The sequence below is a fragment of the Phyllostomus hastatus genome, unplaced genomic scaffold (assembly GCF_019186645.2).
Source record: "Phyllostomus hastatus isolate PE091 unplaced genomic scaffold, TTU_PhHast_1.1 phas_contig_495, whole genome shotgun sequence".
Lineage (NCBI taxonomy): Eukaryota > Metazoa > Chordata > Mammalia > Chiroptera > Phyllostomidae > Phyllostomus > Phyllostomus hastatus.
Window position 1 is genome coordinate 7,967,111 of NW_025333895.1, and position 16,774 is coordinate 7,983,884.

A 16,774-nucleotide genomic window follows, 5' to 3' on the forward strand; every position below is an offset into this window, starting at 1 on the left:
TCTGGGGACACGGCGATCACATCCTCCCACGGCGCTTCTGGGTGACACCCATGCAGCCCTCCGGACTGGCCCTGTCAGCTTCCGCGTGAAATAACCAAGCCCATCCGCTCACTGGCAGGGGGCTAATGCTCCCTGGGGGGCAGAGAGGGGACCACCCACTTAGAGGGACTCGTGTCCCAGCCCTCGGACAACTGCCACCCCACAGAGAAGGGGCCAGGTCTCCAGAGGCCTTGAGGTCCACACTGCCGGCAGTGAGAGGGAGCACCGGTCGGCGAGACCTGACTGTGGGCTGGGTCCTGGAACCCGGGGGGCCTCCCGCTTCCTTCTCAGTTCATCTCCAGCCGCCCGCGTCCACGGGCTTCGGCGAGCACCCGGAGCCTTCCACCGAGCCTCAGGACGCGGCGGCACAGACTGGCAGCACCCCTGGCCTTCCGTGGTGAAGGGCTTAACACGCAGCTGACCCCGGGACCCTGGCCTCTTCTGCGCTGACACCGACCCCGGGCCGTGCAGCCGAGAGCCCGGTGCACCGCGTGGCGGCCCCCAGACGCGACCCCCTCAGGGGCTGTGGAGGCCGCTGACAACCACCTGCGCTTCCTCTCGAGGCCCCCCCCCCCCCCGCCCCGGTGCCCACAGCCCAGGGCCCCTCCGGCTGGGAGAGGGAATCGGATGGAATACAATGGCACCTGCTTCTTAAAACGTCCTTTGGAGATTCTCTATGATCCGAGAAGGATCCCACTAGGAACGACGACCAGAAACCTGCCCAGCCCTGGTCGGAGCGGCTCGGTGGGCCGGAGCGTCGCCCCGTCTCCGCAGGGTGGGGGGCTGCACCCTGGGTCTGGGCACGTGCTGGGGCCAGCCCGTCGGTGCTTCCTTCTCGCACCCCCTTCCTCTCCCTCTAAAAGCAATGAGAGAGTGTCCTTGGGTCAGGATAAAAGAAAAAAAAAACAAAACAAACCACCAACACAGCAAGGGGTGCCTGTGTCCCTCCTGCGTCTCGCTGTGGCCGAGGTCCAGCAGCTGCCAGGGTCATCTCATCCCTGTTTGATGTGCTGTCCCGTGTGACTCTGTCTCAGGCGGGGACCAGCGAGCTCTCAGACGGGGCCCCAGAGAGACGCTGCCTACGGCCGCCCAGGAGCCGAGGCAGCCCCGAGGGCGCGGCTTCCTGCCCCGTGGGGAGTTGGGCAACGCCGCAGCCAACGGACCTCGCGACAGCCTGGTCCCGCACTCCTCCCTCGAGGACTAAAACCCTCCACCCAGTTCCTGAGACGCTCTGATCACTGTCCCCTCCCCTCGGTGGGACGTCAGTGAGACGGGGAGGAAAGCCCTGACACCTGGTGCCACCCGGACAGACCCCGAGGACACAGTGCTGAAGCGACACCGGAGGACGTGGGTTTATGGTCCCGCTCCCACGCGGTCCCTGCGGGGGGCGGAGCCGCAGAGACAGGAGCCCACGGTGGGGCTGGGGCTGGGGGCGGGGCTAGGGGCGGGGCTGGGGTGGGGGGTTCCATGGGGACCGGGCGTCCGTGTTGGACGACGGACCGTCCTGGAGAGGACGGTGGCGGCTGCACAGCGGTGGGACTGTCCCTGCTGCCGCTGAGCCGTGTGCGCCCCAGACAGGGTGGGTGGGGACCGTCCCTGTTCCGTGTTTTACCCGCGGAAGGCGCTGGCACGGGCCGGCAGAGGGCGGGTCTCTGGGGGAGGGGCCTCTTGCGAGCTCCGCCCCGCCCCGCCCCACCCCGCCCCACCGGGAGAGAGGGTGGGGCTGTGCCCGGGAACTCGCCCACCAGCCACGACGTGCGACTCGGAAAGACCGTGAGGGGGGCCAGCGAGGGGCGGCTGCGGTGAGCACGGGGGTGGGGACGGTCCCTGTCCCGTGGTGTGTTCCACCGCAACGTACACTCCAAGTCACACTTTCGCAGACCCACACGTGAAGGGCACACGAGTCCGGCTCGAAGAGAAACGTGACCTTCGGCGGGAGATGCTCCGGCAGCGCGGACGGGGACCAGAGCCAGGGAGGAGCCGCTGCCAGGGGGCGGGCCCGCCCCGCCGAGACTCGGGGAGTCCCCTGCTCACTGGGAGGGGCGCTGCAGGCAGGAGCGCTGGCGACCCCTCGAACTCGAAGGACGCTCGAGTGGCCGGCAAGGCCGGAGAATTCTAGCAGCCAGCCAGGAAACGGAACACTCAGAGGGGACTGCCCAGAGGCGCCCGCCCGAGGAAAGGCGGGCAGGACACGGGTCACCGGGGAGACGCAAGTGACACCCAGGAGGCCCTGCAGGCGGCCGTTGGCACGCAGCTCCCCCGCCGCTGAACGCCCAGCACCCACCTCCACCCTCCCCGGTGCGGGGTGCTCGGGAGAGCCCTGAAGTGACGGCCCGGGGCCCGGCGCAACGGATTCGCCACAGAATGTGGGCGCGCCCCCATGGAACCCCCCCCAGCGACCTCCCACAGCAACACCTGCCCCTGGTCGCACCTGTGCACCTGCCAGCCGCAGCACCCAACAAAGGGGACCCCACCCCACCCATTCGGACGGGATCCGAAAACAACCAACCCACTTCCAGCAACTGGAAGTCACCCCGGGGAGCGGGGAGGCCTGGGGCGGGGGACACACCTTGACCTGGACCTGACCTTCACCCTGGTCTCCCAGGTGTGTTGGTTGTGTCCAAGCAGACGAAGCCCCGCACCCGGGGCTGTGCCCCTCCCTGCAGGCTGCCGGGCTGAGAGCGTGTGAGGTAAATGCCTGCTCACCAGGCAGTGAAGGCAGGGGGTGGGGGGGACACCACGGGGGAGCCGAGGGGCGGAGTCAGACCCCCGGCTGCACTCTGTCCCACGGGGGGCGGGGGGGGGGGCTTTTCACAGGAGCTCGTCAGGTAAATAACATTCCCCCATGGATAGCTTTTCATCATGACATGTTCAGGACGGCATCTCAGCAACCCATCCACTCGTTCTCAAGAACAGTGCTGGGGGGCGGTGGCGTCCACAGGCCCGGGGCCCAGCCACACCCCCCACTGGCAGGCAGCAGCCAGGGCGCCCCGGGACTCTCGCTGCCCTCGGCCCCCAAACCTCGGTCCCTTCAGCCCCAGAACGGTTTCCACAAGAAGAGCAGACACACGCTGCGGGGTCCCCAAAGGGTCCCAGGTCTCGTTTCGATGGCCTGAAGCCCCAAGTTCTCCAGCGCTGTTTCTGTCTGCCCCGAGTCTAACTGGGACCCCGGGAAGAACCCCGCTCGAGAAACACAGGCACCGGGTGGGGCTCGGGGTGGGAGAGGCCGGCCCACAGGCTGGCCCGGGGCCTGGCGCCCGGGTGGTGACAGTAGACACGAGGCCCCCATGTCCACAGCAGGCAGGACTCACGGCGAAGTGCTGGGGGGCCGCACGCTGACCCGGGCGCGCGGGCCGGAGAGAGGGCGGGAGACCGCCAGTCCTGGTCTGGGGCCACAGCGTCCCCCGCCCCCCCAAGGCCCTGGGAGCAGCAGGGAAGTGGGGACAGCTGGGGGCCAGCCCTGCTGAGGGTCCCCGGTCCCTGCAGCCCGGAGAGCCAGGTGCCACCGTCACCGCGGCCCCTCTCCGACGGCCTGGCGCCTCCCGTGGGAACACAGAGAGTAAATACGTTAATTTGACTTCAATCACAGTTTTTTAAAGCAGAGCATGCCCTCTCCGAGTTCAGGGCACGGCACCTGGGAACGACACACGCGGGGCTGAGCACCCGTCCCGGGCCGGGGGCGCAGAGCACAGGGGGCGCGGCGAGAGGGGGACAACAGCAGGAAGCCCACTGCCAGCTCCCCGACCCACAGCTGCTGGGCGGCCGCGCCCCACAGGGTCTGCCCGGGCGTCACCCCGGCTTCTGGGCAGGTGACACTCCCTCGGTCCGGGCTCGACCTCGGGGGCCGCACCCCAGGTCGCCCTCAGCTCTCCTCACACTGCGGGACCAGTGTGAGTGCTGGGCAGCCCTGGGGGCAGCGGGGCGGGGGTGGAGCCAGCACTCCCCCACCACCACGTTCCCTCCGGGAGGTGTGGGGACAGCAACCCCTCCTTCCCTGGGACTGCCCGGGTGCACGGAGGTGGCAGGAGCGTGGAGCTACGAGGCCACAGCCCCCCGGTCAGGGATCTCAAGTATGACTTCAGGGAGAAGAAACGGTGTGTTCACCGTGGTCACAAACCCCCCGCCGGCACCGACCAGGGACACCAGAAAGCGTTCCCGGGGAGGACAGCAGACAGGTCCTGGAACCGAGGCGGCCGCCGTGGGGCCTGCCAGGGCCTCCGCGGCGGCAGACCCGGAGGGAAAGGGCAGTGGGACAAGCGGGGACACAGGCCGCCACTCCCCAGGGGCTCCGAGCAGAGGAGGAGGGGAGGGACAGGGGTCAGTGTGTGAACTTGACCTAGTTAACCAACCACCTGCACAGCTCACTCCCCCCTGGCCGAGGCCAGCTGGGGCTCCAGCGTGGGCACCTCCGCCCACCGGCACCGGGCGCTCCGGTGGTGCCGCCCCCCCAGCCCGGCGTCCGGAAGGCGGCCCCGGGCTGCCGCCCCCGCTGCGGGCTCCAGCGAGCCCTCTCGTGAGGCTTCTCGGAAGTCAGTGACGGCGCTGTAATCACAGCTGCCGGGCGCGCAGCAGCCTGCTCGGTGTCGTCTCCCTTCCGTGGTAATTATTACGAAAGCGCAGCGAGGACCCAGAGGGGGGAACCGAAACCCCAAGGGATGCCTGGGGGCCCCGGGAGGGGCGGCCACTCCGGCTGCTGTGCTGCCCACACATCCCCCCACCCCCCCAAGCCCCAGGGGCACTGCCCCTCCTGCCGGTCCCAGGGCTCTGTCTACCTGGATGCACCTGGCCCAGGTAAGCGGGCAGTGCCAGGGGAGGGGGCGGGGCGGGAGGCAGCTGGTAGCCATGGCTGTCTTTCCCACCCAGGGCAGCACCATGGAACCCCAATAAAGCCCCCTGTTCTGCGACCCAGCCCCTCTGGGCCGTCTCCCTCCCATGGAGGGAGGGCACCAGACACTCCCCGGAGCCCCTGGGTCCTGGCTCAGCGTGAAGCCAGACTGTGATCGCCCAGCAGTGACGGGGCGGGGGGGGACTCCTCTTCAAAGGGCTGCAGGGGTTGACAAGGGAGGGCAGCGTCCAGGCAGTGGCAGGGTGTCCTCCTGGACACGGGTGCCCACGAGGCCAGCTTACTCCCTGGGGAATCTCAGCCCAGTGCCAACTCGACCTTGGGGGCGCCCTGACCTCTCAAGCGCCAGGTGCAGCCCTCAGAGTCGCCAAACAGAACAGACCACGGAGCCCAGGCGAGGCCCCCGCCGGCCCCCCCAGCCCCACTCCCGGCCCCTCGGGTCCCATGGCCAGGCCAGCGGGTGGAGCTGCCCGCAGCACCCAGGGTCCCGCGGCGGCTCCCGCAGGGCCCTGGCCCTGTTCTCTGCACCCCGAGCGCCCACACGGGGACCCCTCTCCCGGCGATCCTGCCCCCCAGTGTTTGCCTCCCTCCTCCTCCGAGACGGCCTCGCCCACGAGCCGCCGAGGTGACTTTGCTCATCTCAGCCCCACGGGGGTCCTCCTCCCTCCCTCCCGAGAGGAGGGGCGGTGTGCTCTGTGACGCCACGGATCCTGTTCCACCAGACCCGCGTGGTGACGCGAACCTGCGGGGATCAGACTGGCGCCCCCACCCTGACGGAGCACCCCCCTGCGGGCAGCAGCCCCTGGGGCACCGAGCTGGAAGCTTCACGCCCTCCCCCGGCCCCCAGAGGGGAGGGGGCCCAGCCAGGAGGTCGGGGGACACGGGACATCTCGCCGCTCAGGGAGACGGCGCTGCTACCGCCCCTTCCAAGCCTGGGGGCGGGGGACGGAGAAGGAGACGCGGAGAGGAGGGGGCGGGGCAGGTGAGCGACCTGTCCTTCACCCCTGTGCTGGGTTGACTGGCCCCCCCCCACCGCAAAAGTCACGTCCACCTGGCACCTCAGAAGGTGACCTTGCGTGAAAGTGGGGTCTCTGCAGATGTCGTGAAATTAAGATGAAGTCATACTTGATTTAGGTACTCGATTTTGCTAAATCCAACAACTGGTGTCCTTCTGAGAGGACGAGGCCCCGTCCCTGACTTGATGTGGCCACGAGCCAAGGAATGCCCGAGGCCCAGGCCCAGGCCCAGGCCCAGGCCCAGGCCCGGGAGGGCCAGCAGGGACCGAACCCGGGGGCCCAGGGAGGGAGCGGGGCCCCAACACCCTGACTGGGGACTGGGGCCGCAGCACCAGCAGAGTGCGGACTTCTGCTTTGAGACCTTCCGGACTGGGACTGTCCCGCTGCCACCAGCAGCCCCGGGACACACACAGCCCCCACCCCACTCCCCGATCTTGACCCGGGGCTCTGTGGGACAGTACCTGCTGGCTCCAGATGGACCCACTCCGAGCCGGACAACGTCCACGAAGAGCCAGGAGGCCCGGAGCAGCCCCGGGTCCGGGGAGGAGCACGAGGAACCAGAAGGAGGGCCACCTGTCCACTGACCCGCCCCCTCCTCCAACTCATCACCCGCAGGAGGGGACACCGGGCCAGGGGACACCTCCTCACCGCGACTTCGTCCTCGGCACACGGCCCCGGAGCCCACAGGAGGAGGGGCGAGGGGCAGCGCAGCCCAGCACCCGGCTCAGAGCTTCTGGACTCCGGGCCCCGAGGGCGCGGCCTCGGACTGGCCAGGAGAAGACCCGCCTCTCAGGGAGCCGTGGCTCTGAGTGACCCCACACCACTGTTCAGGTGCCCTGTCACTCACCGCTCCCAGGCCTGAGACCAACAATCCCTTCCACACCCGCCAGGCCCCGGGTGGCCCACCCGCTCTCTCCCTGCCCCCCATCCTCCCCCACGAGTCCCTGCCCGCCCGTGCTGTGACCGCGGGCCCGCTGGCGGGCGGGGGGGGGGGTGTTTAGGAAACACGGCATCAGATGAAAACTCTCATGGAGTGACCGCACGCAGAATCTGAGCAGGACAGCCAGAGACCGCACCAGGTCCTTCTACAAAGCTGTCCCGGACTCTGGGGTCAAGGTCACAGGAGCCAAGGGAAGCCCCACAGAATGTTCCAGACTGAAGCTGCATGACAGACACAAGACATGAACCCGACTGGCCGTTGGGCCCGACCCCAGAGACAGTAACGGCTGAGCCCGCCTGTCCAGGGGGCCACCTTCGGGGACCTGGGGCTGGAGGGAACCGTCCCCGTGACCCCCCCCCCCGAAGAGGGGTGCCTCGCCCCGGGGAACACCTGCCCCTGGGCATCATCCCAATCCGGGGCCAGACGTCTCTGAACACCTTCAGAAGCCGGGCTGTGATCGTGGCCGGGACCCCCCACGGGCCCCTGAGCCCGGGCAGCAGAAGCTGGCCCTGCTCCCCCTCGGGAGAAGCCCACCCCTGCCCGGCCTCCCGACACCCAGGGCTCCCCCGCTCCCAGGTCTGGGCTCGTCTGGACCCCGGGAACGGCACAGCTCCCCGCACCCCCCCACCGCTACCCGGACGCTGTGGCCCGCTCCGGGGACCCCTGTCTTCCCGCTGGGCGGCGCTCTGCCCTCTCCTCCCTCTGCCCCGTTTGTCGTGTTCCCCCCATTCCACGACGTCACCTGTCGCAGGACGAGGGGCCCGCGGGCCGTGGTCAGGGAGTCCGCGGTGCCGCCCGGGTCAGCGTGCAGCCAGGCCCGGCCCAGGGCCTCCACGGCGACCACCTGCCGCCGCTCCCCCGCCCAGAAGCCCCCCCCCCCCGCCCCCGCCGTGACACGGACAGGCCGGCCAAACTGGGTTACGACGATTAACACGAATTCTGTCCCCGAACTTACATAACCGCAGACACCGTCGCAGGGAGAGCCGCCTCCGTCGCTGGCCCCGTTTCCTGCCCTGCACCCCAGCTCTGCTCCCGAAAGCAGAGGCCCCCCACCCCAGGCCTCCCGGCCACTGGCCCTGCTCGCCCCGCCCCACGCCATCCGGCCATGTGTCCGGCGGCCCGCCCTCGACGGCCAGCGCAGGGTGGACACGCGGCCGTCTCAGCGAGGCTAACCCTCGCTTCCCAGACAGCCCCCGTCCAGGCACGCAGGGGATCCCCCGTGTCCCCGGCCACGCTGGGCAGAACAGGCCCCCCCAGCACTTGAGTCCACCCGGAACTCTGACCGTGACCTTGTCTGGAAACAGCATCTTTCCGGTGTGGTTATTTAGGGACCCCACAATGAGACCCCCCTGGGGGGAGGGTGGACCCCACCTCTGGGGACAGCTGTTCTTACAGGAAGAGGGGACCCTGGACACGAGGGCGACCCTGTGACACTGGACGCAGAACTGGGAGTGACCATGTCTACTGGCCGGGGGGCGCCAGGAAGGCCACCCCCGCCAGGAGTGGGAGGAGGCAGGGGCGCCCCCCCGCCAGAGCCCCAGCAGGAACCAGCCCGGCCCACGCCCCGACTTCGGACCTGTGGCCTCCAGAATCCCAGAGGGCGACGCCTGTCGTCCGCAGCCCCAGGGCTGTGCGCCTCTCCAGCCCCGGACCCCGACCCTGCCTGCAGCATGCTCAGTGGCCCCGCCCCCTCCCACGGGGAGGGGCACATCGCTGCCCTCCCGGGGCTGGCAGGCCCCACAGACGCCCCCGGACCAGTGGTTGCAAAGCGGGGAGCACATGGAAGGGGGTGCGCTCGGCAGGAAAGGGAGAAGTGGGGTGGGTCACGGCGGAGGAGCAGGTGGGCCGGTCCTGGCCGTCCATCTGGGTGCTCGCACGGAACCCACGAGGTGACCTTTTTGGAGGGGCCACCTGGGGACAATCCCGGGATGCGCCCCAAGTCCACTTCTGCATCAGACCTCCCTGTGGGCTTCCCCCACTGCACACACGGGGAAACTGAGGCCCATGGAGGTTGTGGTGTTCGCACGGCGCCCCCCAGCAGCTCAGTGAGGGAGGGGCTCAAATGACAGGACAGCACTCACTCCATGTCCTGCCCTGCGGGCCGAGGCCGCCCAGCAGGGGACGGTGTGGCCAGTCCCGACGGGACCCTGTGAACGGTCAAGGTCCCATCCAGGCCCAGCAGCCCCCAGAGCCGGGTCGCCTTCGGTCCGTACTGCCCCCAAAAAGCAGGGCCCCTCCATCTGCCCAGGACGGGGGCAGCACCCGGAACCAGGCCCCTGGTCACCAACCTGGGCAATCCCAGCGACTTCAACGGGAGGGGCGGGTGTGGGGCATGGAGGACGCCGGCGGCCGGCACTGGGGTGCTGCGGGCCTGAGGACACACTCGGCTTCTGCGGCTGCCAGACAGACACCGCCCCCGAGAGCCACGAACCCTGCTGTGGGGCCGGGGACCTTTCACCCCAAACTCGCTGTCTGCCATCCTCGGGACGGTGGGACTGGGGGCGAGCGGGCTGCAGCCCCCCCAGGTCAGAACCAGCTGGGGGTGCAGGGGGCACGGCTCCGGGTAACAGTGAGAGGAGCAGCAGTCCACCCCCCGCTCCCCAGCCCCGGAGCTGCCCCAGCCCCAGGATGCTGCAGAGCCGGGTGTGAAGGCACATGGAGGCCAGTCTGTGACCTCGGCGTCTTCCTCGGGGGCTGCCGGGCAAGCGCCGGGAGCTCCCGAGTCTCCAGCGTTCCCGCCGGAGCGGCCGGCAAGGCCCACACGCACCTGCCGGGTCCCCGCACCACACGCAACGTGACCCGGTGGCAGGCCCAGAGGACACGCGGAGGACGCGCACGTGCAGCGCCCAGCTCTCCCCCTGCCCCGGGGCCTCCTCTCCGTCATCGCGTGCCCCCCCCAGTCCCTCCGAAGCCCCTCAGGCAAGGGGTGAGGCCGGTGTGCAGGGAGGGTGTGGCCTGAGCACCCGCAGGGCCGGCCGGGGTCTCGGCAACACTGCAGCGGCAGCCCGGCCCGCCCTGCGCCCCCCTCGCTTCCAGGGAGAGGGTTTCCAGCAGGCAATTTGCATAATATTCTCTGCGAGTTAATATCAGCCCCTGATAATGATCTCAGCCTAGCGTGGAGCTGAGGCGGCTGTTACAACACTAAGTAATCATATTTTAAATTATGTTTCCCTTTATAGAAAGGTGTTGCAAAAACACACAGCCGTGAAATCTGTTGCAGCCCCGCTGCCAACCACCTGACCAGGTTCCCAGCGCCAGGGCTGTGACTGCGGCTCCGGGGTCCGATGCCCCAGGCCACCCCGTGCCCCCCCCCGGCCCCTCGCCTGCCCCAGCCTCCCCTGGGCCGGGGACCAGGGGATCCTTCCCAGCAGGGGCGATGCTCAGGACCACCCAGGGCTCTGGCCACGGCCAAGGGCGAGTCTGTGCGGAGAAGTTCACGGGGCACCTACTGCCCGCCGTGCTGGGGTCCCTGCGGCCCCGGCAGTGGGTGCGAGGGGCTCCCCCTTCCCCCAGCCCAGCCTCACGCAGGAGACCCCAGTGCCCACGGAGCCAGACGCCCGTGGGACACGTGGGCAACACAGCATCCTGAGAACCCGTCTTCAAACCGGGGGTCCCGTCACCCGTCACCCCTCACCCGTCTCAGCGCCCTCCCCCGAGGACAGGCCCGCTCATCCCGACGGCGGACCCTCCGACAGCCTGAGAGACGTCCCTGGCAGGTGACCCGGGGGGCCACGGTGGGGGGGCAGGCAGAGCCCACGTGGACAGAGCCGCGGGTGCCCCTGGGAAAGCCACGGAGGCGGCAGGCGCTGGGAGGGGCAGGCCCACAACTTGGGGCCCCCTGCCCCCCAGCAGCACTGGGGCAGAAAAAGCCACGGGCTTCCCTCTCATTTCGCTACATTTAGGAGCCGGGCCACCACTCAACCTCTATTTTCTTAAAAGCTTTTTTTTTCCTTTTTTATTAAAAAAAAAAATCCAATTATAGCACGAATCTCTCAGCAGGGGTCAGTGTGGAATAAGAATAGCCGAAGTTAATGGACATGACACAGGCAAGATTAATGCCTAAAGGGTTTCAAAAGTTGTATGATGCAGATTTCATTAACATTTTAATTGTAATGTATCTTTTTAATCTTCTCTCACCCTAATGGCTTTATATCCAAAAAAAGGGAAGAAGAAACTGCTGACAACAACAAAAAGTATCAACTTACGGAATGTAACAAAGGCCTTCAAAGCGCCATGGAAGCGGAATTAAATGAGCAAAACCATGTCAGCGTTGTGATGTTCTAACAGCACCCAAGTCCCGTGTGGCAAAGGCAAAGGCCGTCACTTCTCCCCCCCCCCGGCACAGGGACAGCCGAGGGCGCCGCCGGGCACAGACGCAGCCCAGGGCCAGGGTGCAGAACCACTTTTTTCTGCTCGTGTGGGGGCGTGGGGCAGGGGCTTCCTCCAAACCCCCAGCAGCCCCCCCACCCCCTCCTCCCTCCCACTGGTAGATCCAGAAAATACCAGCTATGCGGCGGAATGCCCCTCATAACTGCAGGGGTGGGCCGGCGACATCTAGGGGTGCCGCCATAATGAGGGGGGCATTTTGTGGGGCAAGGGCTGGGCCTGTAGCCAGGCAGCCATCCTCAAGGGGGGCCCCAGAGGGCTCTGGACAGTGTGATTGCCTCCAGTTCCCAAAGGCATTGACTCCAGATGTACACTCAGTCTCGACTACCAAGGGCCTCGATTTTTATTTTCAATCAACAAACACTCCAGGAACACCAAGCCCATGCCTGCTGCTGTCTGACCCTTCACCCCAGATCCAGCTTCCCCCAGTGGCACCCCCTCAGGTCCAGGCTGCCCGGAGGGACCCAGTGGCTGGGCGTGGACACAGCCAGGCTCACTGCTCACCCCAGTGACTATATATGGACACTTTCAGGCCCCTTTGGTCCCCGCCCCCAGCCCTGCCTGCTTTCCAGGCACTGGAAAGGCCTGGGCGGGGCCCAGGAGCTCCCGGCCCATCCATGGCCATGTGCCCTCCTGGATGCCAGGGCCCAGGGCCACGGGGGAGGGGCAGGATTCCTTCAGAGAGACCCACGGGGCCGGAGAAGCCATCTCCGAGAAAAGTATGCTTCCGTCCTCTCCGGAGACAGAGAAGCGGCCGCCCCTTAAAGGTGCCTGTGCCCCTCCCTGGCTCCTGCCCCCTTCCTGGCAGGGGCCATGCGGAGAGGGCCCGCAGGCCAAACCCATCCTGCACAGAAGCCCCGGCCTAGGCCTGCTCCCCCTCAGCCTCCACCCAGCAGCATCAAGGCGCACAGGGCAGGGCTCAGAGAGGTCGAGTCACCCACCCAAGCTCACACAGCCTGGGGCCGGCTGTGACCTGGGAGGGATGGCCGAGCTCCCCGCCTGGGCCCAGCCAGCGGCAGCTGGGGGCGGGCGGTGCCCGGAGAGCCCAGATGGCCTCCCGGTCGGGTCTGCTCGGCGTGCTCCCGGTCCCACGGAGGGACAGGTGGCTGCTCCTCCTGCCCTCGTGGGCGCCGCCTCCACCCTGAGGATGCCAGCCGCGGGCCGCCAGGGAGCCGTGCTCCGAAGTCCATGTCCAGACACTTCCAGACAGACCCCTGTGCGTCCACCCCGTCCCACCGTGCGGGGACCCTCCCCCACAGGGCCCCCGCTGGGTTCCCAAGCCTGAACATTAAAGACAAAGGCTAGGCCTGCAAGCAGGAGGCTCAGCTCCCAGCGGGCCAGCAGCCGCAGGGGACAGCGAGGGGACCTGGGGCAGGCCCCAGCACGTTTTTGAGTGACCGCACCCAGGGCCAGGCTGGGGAGAGCGAGGACCGGCTGACAGCGACACAGGCCGCCTGGACGGGCACCCCCTGCCAGAGGGTGAGCAGTACCTGGGGTTTCCCCCAGTGGGGGGCAGCACGGCCTCCGGGCACACCCTTGACGGCTCCCCGGGGCCCCGGAACGTGGAAGGGGAGACAAAACCAGGTGGGGCAGGGGTGGGGGGCTGCACAGGTGCCGAGGGCCAGACCGCTGGCCTCCGCGAGGGCCGAGGGGATGCGCGGGGAGGCCCGTCCCGCTGGAACGAGGTGCTGGGAGAGGACGCCCAGGCCGGGGCGAGAGAGGCCCCAGCCGGCCAGCCCTGACCGGGTCCTGGCGCCCCTCACCAGCTCCCACCAGGCCCACAGCCCGCCAGACTCCACAAGGCGGGCTCAGCAGGAGCAGCTCTGTGTTGGCGGGCTTGGGGGGGCCCTGTTCCTGCCCTGGGACACGCCCCCCCAACACACACACACACACACACTCTCCCCCTCGAAGACCAGGCCTGGAAGCCAGCCCCCGGGGGGACACCGGCCGCAGGAATGAGCCAGGCCAGGTCAGGCCAGCTAACACTGCCACCACTGCCCATCACCGCTGCAAAGCCCCTGGTTCTCACGAGAAAAGGGCCAGGGAGTGCGGGCAAGGGGCCCTGATCTGAGGGGTTTGGGGGGCTGCACTGACCCTCCCCAGACGGCCCCCGCTCCGGCTGCTCCTCCGACCCCCACAGACCAAGGGGCAGTATCCGGGGAGCGGGGGGCTGTTGGGAGGCTGCATGGGACTTGCCGGCAGGGGTGGCGGAGGCCCGGCTGCAGGGGCCGAGTCCTGGACGCCAGACAACCCCCCACCCCGCCCCCTCCACCCTGCCGTGCACTCCAGGGAGCACGGGCCTCAGGGCAGGAGGCACAGAGAGAGGCCGGGAACGTCCTCGGAGGGGTGGACACCCCAGTGCTTATTACCTCTGCCCCAGGAGGGGCCCTGGGTCCACCCCAGCCTGTGACACAGCCCCGGCGAGCAGGACCCCAGAGGCAAAGCTCCCAGAGGGGCAAGGCTGTGGAGGCCGTTGTCTCCGCCCCTCCCGTGTGAACAACGCTCGCTCACGTCTTGGTTGAAGAACAGGGAAAGGTCTGAAGGATTCTCTGTACGAAGTCACCCCCGCGCCACCGCCCAGAGAGGGCCCCTCTGAGCGAGCCCACGTCCGTGACGAAGAACCGGGGGGTCCCCGACACAGACAGGCGGCAGCCTCGCTACCGGCGTTTCAGCCCGGTAGCCCACTGGCTCTCCACACACCCCGCGGGAGACTGACCGGCCCCCGGGCCAGGGCGGACGGAGCAGCGCGGTCAGCTCGGCACTGGCCACCACGTCCAGCGCCGTGCCCTCCCTGGGGGTGACCACGGACAACAGATCTCTGGCCGCCGAACGGTGACAGGGACACGTTGTTCACCTTCTAGGATCCTCCCAGCAGACGCTCAGAGACGGCGGGGGCCGGCCCCTCGGGTCTCCTCTTCTACTGCCCCGGCCCAGGCGCCAACCCACAGTGGAGTGCCCCCCGGGGAAATGCCAACAGGCCGGGGGGGCACCCGAGAGGGGCTCGGTGGGCTGCGGGAAGGGGGAAGGCGATCTGCTGGACGAGGGGAGCGGGTGGGCTGCCAACCCTTGTTTCCTCATCTGCGAAATGGAGCCAACGTTGGAAACGGCCTCTCCCGAGTGAGTCCCGGGGACACGCAGGCCCTGCCGTCCCTCTGGGATCCTCTGGGCCAACGGAAGGGGGTGGGGAGGGAGGGGGGGGGGAGACCACTGCAGACCAGACAGAGAGAGGCGGGCGCAGGAAGCCGGAGGGGGCACGCCGAGGGGGTGGGGCACAGGGTGTGCTCCAGGGTGCTCAGGATGGGGAGCGGGGGAGGGCAGGAAGCGTGCTGCCCCTGCCTCCCCACCAGCCCCAGCCCCCAGGCCCGCCCCCTTCCCAGCCACACACAGGATGGACTCAGCCACAGTGCACCTGAGGGGGCACGGCTGGGTCCCAGCGAGTCCCAGAAACACCACTGGAAAAGAGGCGCCGAGTGCCCATGTGGGCAGAAACATTTCAGATCTCACGCCCGAGGATGCAGACGGTGATGGGTGGGGTGGGGGGAGGACTTGGCAGCTGTGGGAAGGGCCAGCTCCAGGGCACTGACCCACTGCAAAGCCACGGGTTTGCAGGGCAGCAGGAGAGAGCTGGTCAGCACCAGCCCGAGACAAAACTTCCGAGGAGCTCAGGACAGGACCTGGAGGTGACCTCTGACCTCACGAGTCCCACGCCCGTGAGCCAGCCGGCTCAGGGCCCGCGCCCTGGCCACGAGGTGCGAGCGGCAAGCTCTGAGCTCACCGCAGAGCTTCCTGAAGAGGGGGCCTGGCCGCGAAACCTGCCCAGGCAGCGACCCAGCTGCGGATGGCAGGTGCGAGCCCCTCCCGGTGCAGCCCAGCCCGCGCCCAGGTTCTCCGCAGGCTGGGGGGAGCCCTGCATCTTCCCTGCCCAGACTGGGGTCCGCACGACGAGTGAACGGGGACGGCGATACCCGCGAAGGAGCCCACAGGACCCGGAAGGACAGGCGCAAGACCCGACTGCTGCGCAGCCCCGGGGTCGGCCTCGGACCCTGCGGGGGAGGGGGGGCGTCCCCCCAGGCCTGGCCCGGGGCCAAACGCGTCCTGGCCTCGGGACCCCCAGGAGATGGGCTTGGTCCACCAAGTCGCGTGGGGGGGGAGGGGAGGCGAGAGGGGACAAGTGGGAGCGAGTGTCCCGACCACCCCGGCGGGAGGGGGACGCCCAGGGCTGGGGTCTGCCCGAAGCGCGCTGCCCGTGGTCCTCGATCAGTGGGATGGGGATGCGGCTCGGCTCGGGGCGCCTCCCCAGGCCCCGGGCCCCGCGGCCACCTCGGCCGGGCAGGCGCGCTGCGCGAACTTGGGCTGCGGGCCGGCGGCGGGCACTGCGGCAGCGCGCGCGGCCGGCGCCGCGGAGTTTGGGGAAGTGCGGCGGCGACCCTGGCGGCTGCACCAAGTTGGGCGTACCTGCGGGCGCCCGGCCCGGTCCGGCCTGCGGCAGCGGCGGCCGGCGGCAGGAAGTGTTCCGGCGTCCGCGCGCTCCGCTCACATGGACTTTCTCCGGCCTCGCCCAGCACCGGCCGCACCGCGGGGCGGGGCGCGCGGGGGAGGCGCGGCGGGCCGGTTAAAGGGACAGCGCGCCGGCCGCGCGCGCGCGCGCGCGCACTCACCACCAGGTGGGCTCCTCCTGGGAGGGGTGTCCCGAGGAGGGAGGCGGAAATGCTGGAGAGGGGGTGGGCAGGCTGAGCCGGGGGATTCCGGACGCAGGGGTCCCGGACTCGGCGAGAGGCGGCAGCTCCCCGCCACCCCCGCCCTCTGCGCGCAGCCTTCTCGAGCTCCGGGCGTCCGACCCTGCGCCGGGCACTGGGCCGGGGCCGGATGCGGAAGGGCAGAGGGCCGGGCAGCCGGGCAGATTAGGACAGCGGCGCCTACTCACTCTCTCTGGCCATCCGACCCCCGCACGGACCCAGGAAGCCCCGGAGCCACTCCCCCCACCCCACTCCCGGCCCTGGAGCGCCCCTCCCTGCAGCGGCCGCGTTTGCACCGAGCGGCCTTCAGGATGCGCCGCCAAGTGGGGCGGCCGGCCGGCCGGAAGGGGTGCCCGGCCCCTGCCGAGGCTGACACCAGGGCGGCCAGGAAAACGGGAATGCGGGAGCGCCCTCGGGCGAACCACCGGGCGCCGGCGTCTCCTGCGCCGGGCAGAGAACTGCGAACTGCGGGGGCGCCGCGGGGTCTGCTCTCGGGCCCGGTGTGCTCCGGCCGCACTGGCTCATGACTGAACAGACGTGCCATTTTGAAACAAGTGCGCAGAAATAAAACCCTCCGCACCCCCGAAGGGGCCCACAAACGCCCCCCTCTCACCCCTCTGTCCCGCTCAGTCGCCCCCACCCTACCCTGGGGCCTGAGGTCAGGACTGGCTTCAGTGGTCCCCCGGGGCTGAGGCAGCGGGCTCCCTCACCCCCACACTTGCAGGAAAAGGGGGTTGGAAGGGGGCAGTGATGCCCAGCATGGAGTCGCTGGGAAGGAGGGGTTAAGCGAAGAGCAAGAGGCCTGCCCACCCTC

The 16,774-nt window shown here is 68.9% G+C and overlaps 1 protein-coding gene across 2 annotated transcripts in view; it reads right to left on the minus strand.

The window, feature by feature from the left end:
- The window catches only part of NACC2 (NACC family member 2), a 63,224-nt gene extending 46,676 nt beyond the window's left edge, over positions 1–16,548 (minus strand). The window contains exon 1 of one of the 2 annotated variants that reach the window (XM_045846159.1): positions 15,883–16,548. The gene's annotated coding sequence lies outside the window, so the exon portion shown is untranslated. Of the gene's footprint in view, positions 1–15,679; positions 15,813–15,882 lie in introns of those variants that run through there. The other variant, XM_045846158.1, reaches the window with a different exon arrangement.
- Between the last annotated feature and the right edge of the window lie 226 nt (positions 16,549–16,774).